This window comes from Oncorhynchus masou, chromosome 27, assembly GCF_036934945.1.
Source record: "Oncorhynchus masou masou isolate Uvic2021 chromosome 27, UVic_Omas_1.1, whole genome shotgun sequence".
NCBI classification, from domain to species: Eukaryota; Metazoa; Chordata; class Actinopteri; order Salmoniformes; family Salmonidae; genus Oncorhynchus; species Oncorhynchus masou.
In genome coordinates this window covers 22,966,483-22,972,482 of record NC_088238.1, presented here as the reverse complement: position 1 = coordinate 22,972,482, position 6,000 = coordinate 22,966,483, and the positions used below count along the sequence as shown (strand labels likewise).

Here is a 6,000-nt window from a genome sequence, read left to right as displayed (position 1 = left end):
AGAGGATAGCACTTATTAGATGGTGTTGCTGATCTTCTTCCAGGCTGTTTCAAAATGAATGAAGGCAGGCTGGTATAACATGGAGTGTCTGGGTCAGAGTCATGACCCATTCATCATTTTAATGAAAGATTGCCTTGCAGTGTTTTTCAAGCTCCTCTATGGATGAGCCCTCCCTTCCTCTCTGGGGAAATCATGTCTCCTTCATGGGCATGATCTGATGGGACCTGTGTGTGTGTGTGTGTGTGTGTGTGTGTGTGTGTGAATTTCCATGCATACAGAAACCACTCACCCTTCACACACTCACAAGCGCACACACGCACAGACACACACACACACACACACACGCACACACACGCACAGACACACACACAGCTCCCAAAGGGGGGACTTTTGGGAGTGTCCTTGCTTGTCATTGATGGTGTGCCCTGTGATGTTGGGCTCAGACACAGGAGGGGATGTTATGTGTGCTGAGAGGGACATCTTACTTCACAGCTGCCAGAGCAGAGCACGACAGATCCCCCGTCCCTAGCATCTCCCCTCGACTCAGCCAATCACAGCCAAGGACTCTGTGATGTAGCGCCCCTCTCACTTGAGGGATTCCGAAGGAACTGCCACGTGACGACGGTCCGCTTAAACAGCCCAGTCTCTCCCTTCTCTCTCTTTCTCCACCTCCTCCCTCTCACTCTCTCCCTCTCTTTCTCTCTCAGCCCAGCGCTCGGTGCATCCACTGTCATTTCTAACGGGGGATAATAGAGCGCCACCCGTACTGCTCCCTCAACTCTGGCCACAAAATAAAGGCGGCAGACGGTGACTGCATCAGCATTAGCAGCAAGAGGCTCCTCTCTGCTCTCCTCCTCTTGTCTGAGACTCCTCCTCTCTCTCTCTCTCTCTCTCTCTCTCTCTCTCTCTCTCTCTCTCTCCCAGAGACTCCCTCGTTCCCTCCAAATGAGATCTTCTCCACATCCGGACGGACAGATCGGGAGCTGACAGCATGCTGTGCCAGGTAAAATGAGACATTCCCTCTCTGGGGTACCGCAAAAGTTATGGGCATGAGTAGCTTGGAGGTGGGGGAGGGGCTGTGTTTGTTTGGGTGAGTGTGATTGCTATCTGATTGATATTGAGAAGAGGAGTGGAGGGAGAGGGACATGGGAAGTCTACTCTCTGACAACTCCCACCCTTTTGCCGTGGCACCATTTTTGGCGCCCATTTCTGTGTGCCTGCGCCCCAGCGGGCGAGGTGTTGCCGTGGTTATTAGGAGATGGCAGTGTGTACAGGTTGAGATGAGGCGATATAAGCACAGAGGTGAGTAGCTGGAGGCACAGCTCTGGTTGGGAAACAGAGACCACACTGTGTTGATGTCTGGGTGGATGGATGGAGGGATGAGGAGGAGGGAAGGGGGCGGAAGACGAGCAGCTGCTTTCATCCTGGAGAAGCTAATCTCTCTCACCATCAGATGAAATGGCCCGGCTGTGGCTCCGTCTTTTCCTCCTCCATCCGTCACGTGACGGGTTTATCTTTGGCATGACTTGCTTAGGGAGGAACAGAGCACACTATTGATTCGGAATAGAGAGCCAAACGTCGCTCTCAATCCTTTAACCCCTTAGTTGTGCTGCTTCCTGTTTCTGCACAGGTGTGTGGGATGAACCTAATATACATTCAGTATCTTCTTTGCACAGCACTCTATGGCTGTTGATAGGATTGAAAAGCCGTTGCGAGCTGCAAACGTCTGTCATTGTCATGATTGTTGGAAACCCCCAATAGGATAGCTTCTTATCACCACTCTCAGGTGGCGTCAGGTCCACTAACATGGGGCCTTTGCAACAGTGAACACAGGTACTGTGATATCCCCATGTACTGAGCCCAGTGTGAAACATGTCAAGCATATCCCTATTTATTGTACTGTTCCTCTCTCTCTCTGACAAACAAGGCATGGGCACAGGTCGCCTGTTTCCCCACCCGCCCATTATTACCTCGTATCTCAGGTGGTGTGGATAAGCCCGTTGCTATGAGAGTCCACCCGAGAGAGACTACCGAGCGGGTTTGCTCAGCTGTAGCCCTGGGCTCATGCAATTGAGACTCTCAGCCCCAGCCTCCCTCGGTCGCTGTGAATATATTAGCCGGGAGGTGCCCATGTCAAACTGTTGCCAGGTGATAGCAGCGAGAAGGGAAGCAACTCTCCCTCCTGCCCTCTCTCCCTCCCTCCCTCCACCTATCCCAAATCACAATTACCTCCCCAGCTCATTTCCCCAGACAGCAACTTGTTGTTTACATACTGTCTGGGAGAGCTTTGCAGACGCTTAGTTTCATAACCACTAACTGAATCAGATGTGATAGAGGAAGATGGGGCTGGTCTCTAGCTGGTGGACGCCATGTGCACTGTGTTATTGTGATGACTTATTGAAACACAACAGGCAGAGAATACTTCTGTCATTCATCTGTCATATGGGAATACAGGAAACACCGTTGTGGTAGATCTGTGTGACATGGTTTTTCCATCCATTTACATTTATATTTGAGTCATTTAGCAGACACTCTTATCCAGAGCGACTTACAGGAGCAATGATGGTTAAGTGCCTTGCTCAAGAGCACATTGACAGATTTGTTTCACCTAGTCTGCTCTGGGATTTGAACCAGCATCCTTTTGGTTACAGGCCCAATGCTTTGCTACCTGCCGCCACAATAAGGCCAATTAGGCCAATAATCCAATAAGGCCTCGAGAAACCCAAACAAGACAATGTTGACCTTAAATAATTCAAGCATCCCCTCTGTCGCCGGAGGTAGCATCATGTTTAATCATCCTCGTTAAATCGCCAATAATGAGGAGGACTAGGAGGCTGCTGCCCCGAGCCTGATGTGCAACCAGCCCTAACCTTTTGATTCAGACCTGGTTATTTTGGGTTTGCCTTTTCAAAACCCAAGGCTTCTGGGTCAGAAAGGGCAGCTGGCAGGATGACTTGGTGTTTGCTCAGAGCTCTTTATTTTAAACAACTGGTGTTAATGAGAGCCGGGGATTGAGGAGGAGAAGGGGGAAGAGGAGGTGAGAGGGAGGAGGGGGAGGGCGCTGTTGTCGGAGCAAAACAGGCGGTTAAAAATAGTCTCTGTTATGATTCGACATTGTGCGGCCGCTTGGCAACAGGTTGCTCTGAAAGGAAGTGCACCGATCAATGACATGCTCATGAAGTGACCTGTGTCTCGGCGTTGGCCAATGATGAATGCTTCCAATATCAGGATCTGACGTCCCTCTCACCTTTCACTGTCTGTAGCTGATTCGGTTGTCCATGTCAAAGGCAAAAGCAACATCACAGTACCCTCAAAAACACTCACGTCGGCTGGCTAGATGGTACAGATACAGGACCGGCTCCAGGCATAAGCAACATGAGCAGTAAGTCATGGCAAAATGTGTCGAATTGCATGAAATGACAGTAGCTTTAAAACTATCTCCACCCCATGGCAAAATGTGTAGAATTTCAGAAATTCACTTTAAAACAGATATTTTTTCTCTCAACTGTCAAGAGGTGGGGGCACTGTACAGCCGGCCCTGTACAGATATGAGGGTGTCTGAGTGTGCCTGTCTGAAAGGTGGAATGGGCTGTTATTTTCATCTAAAGAAGCTTTTATAGCCACCTATAAAAAGCAATGCATTTTAGATTCCTTGAGTGTGAAGAATCATAGAGCACCTTTTAACATCCAAACCAATGACAAAGACAGAGTATCACAGAGCAGGTTGTAGTTGGCTAACCATTCTGCATGGACCAGATACATCACGAGTGCATGAAGTCCCCAGGGATGTGTAGTGTAGCCGGATAAATCATGTTGTATTCAGGCAGCAAGTCGTCCCAAGATCAGATTCACAGTGGAGGAGAGTGGGAGAATAGTGATGACATACCTAGTGCAACCGTGTGTATATGTGGAACAGAATTCTATATTGTCCAAATGTTGTTTTTTACCTGGTCCAGATAGGGACGACTATTGGAAACATGCCTTTGATATGTTTTATCATCTTATTTCCAAGGCATGAATTCAGTTGCATTTCTCACACCTCTAATTCAAACAGACAACGGGGCTCAGAGAGGGCGGTGTGATAGCCCCTGGACAGATCAAAGAGAACGCTACTATCTGTGGTTTTCTCTGCTCTTGTTTAGCTCCTGGGCCAGCTACCCTCCCTGATCTTTCCCCTCTGAGATCCTTTAAACAAGGCTTCAATCAACAACCAATCAATGTAATCTCACTGCTAGCACCTGTAACCTTGCCATAGGGCCAACTGTCATGAAATACACAACGTGACCAAAAGTTTGTGGACTCGTCAAACATCTAGTTCCAAAGTGAAGGGCTTTAATATAGAGTTGGTCCCCCCTTTGCTGCTATAACAGCCTCCACTCTTCTGGGAAGGCTTTCCACTAGATGTTGGAACATTTCTGCATGGACTTGCATCCACTATCGTTTCTAACGGGGGATAGTACAGTGCCACCCGTACTGCGCCCTCATTGCCGGCCACAAAATAAAGGCGGCTTCCATTCAGCCGCAAGAGCATTAGTGAGGTTGGGCGCTGATGTTTGGCGATCGGGCCTGGCTCACAGTCAGCTTTCCAATTCATCCCAAAGGTGTTCGATGGGGTTGAGGTCAGGGCTCTGTGCAGTCCAGTCAACTTCTTCCACATCAATCTTGACAAACCATTTCTGTATTAACTTCGATTTGAACACGGGGGCATTGTCATGCTGAAACAGGAAATGGCCTTCCTCAAACTGTTCCCACAAAGTTGGAAGCACAGAATTGTCTAAAAGTTAAGATTTCCCTTCACTGAAACTAACCATGAAACACTGCCTCACCATTATTCCTCCTCCACCAAACTTTACTGTTGAAACTCTGCATTGGGGCAGATAGCGTTCTCCTGGCATCTGCCCAGGTTAGTCTGTCAGACTGCCAGATGGTGAAGCGTGATTCATCACTCCAGAGAACGCGTTTCCACTGCTTCAGAGTCCAAAAGCGGCACGCTTTACACCAGTCCAGCCGACACTTGGCATTGCGCATGGTGATCGTAGGCTTGTGTGCGGCTGCTCGGCCATGGAAAACCCATTTCACAGTTCTTGTGCTGACATTCAAGAGGTAGTTTTGAACTCGGCAGTGATTGTTGCAACCGAGGACAGACGATTTCTATGCACTATGAGCTTCAGCACTCAGCGATTCCGTTCTGTGAGCTTGTGTGGTCTACCACTTCTTGGCTGAGCCGTTGTTCCTCCTAGACGTTTCCACTTCACAATAACAGCACTTACAGTTGACCAGGGCAGCTCTAGAAGAGCAGAAATTTGACGAACTGACTTGTTGGAAAGGTGGCATCCTATGAAGGTGCCACGTTGAATGTCACTGAGCTCTTCAGTTAGGCCATTCTACTACCAATGTTTGTCTATGGAGATTGCATGGTAGTGTGCTCGATTTTATACACCTGTCAGCAATGGGGGTGGCTGAAATAGCCAAATCCACTAATTTGAAGGGGTGTTCACATTCTTTTGTGTGTATACAGTTTATAGCTAAGCATTGAATACCAATACATTTGTATAAGTAATGTATTTGGCTACCACCGCCACTAGAACATTGCTGTTTAAAATAGTTTGTTGTAGAGGAGAGAGTAAACATAGTACATAGTGAACAATGAGATATTGCCTGCATGTTGAGGGTTGGTTTCATGCAAGGAGGGATTGGTGGAGGGAGGAGCTCTCAAGTGACTAGCTGTGTTACCATGGTGCTACATTCAGTACAGTATGCCCACAGTCAACCAATGTGTTGGGAGCATTAAACTCCTCATTCAAACAACTGGCTCACTGGTGAGCATGAAACCGAAATGGTTTGTTGCACTTTGAAACACTATTTGTTCGCATTGAATTCTAGCCTATCGATCTTCTCTATTTATTAGTGATGGCTTATTTCTGGCTTTGCTGGGCTTGGTCCTGTGGTATTACTCTGTTATAAGGCCTGGCTCTGATAGTCTAATTAGTCTGGTTTAAG

At 48.0% G+C, this 6,000-nt stretch overlaps 1 protein-coding gene across 2 annotated transcripts in view; it reads left to right on the top strand.

Moving 5' to 3' along the window:
• Positions 1 to 667: 667 nt before the first annotated feature.
• Positions 668 to 6,000, top strand: part of LOC135515810 (synaptotagmin-1-like) — a 236,401-nt gene continuing 231,068 nt past the window's right edge. For both annotated transcript variants that reach the window (XM_064939554.1, XM_064939552.1), the window contains exon 1: positions 668 to 1,003. The gene's annotated coding sequence lies outside the window, so the exon portion shown is untranslated. The remainder of the gene's footprint in view (positions 1,004 to 6,000) is intronic.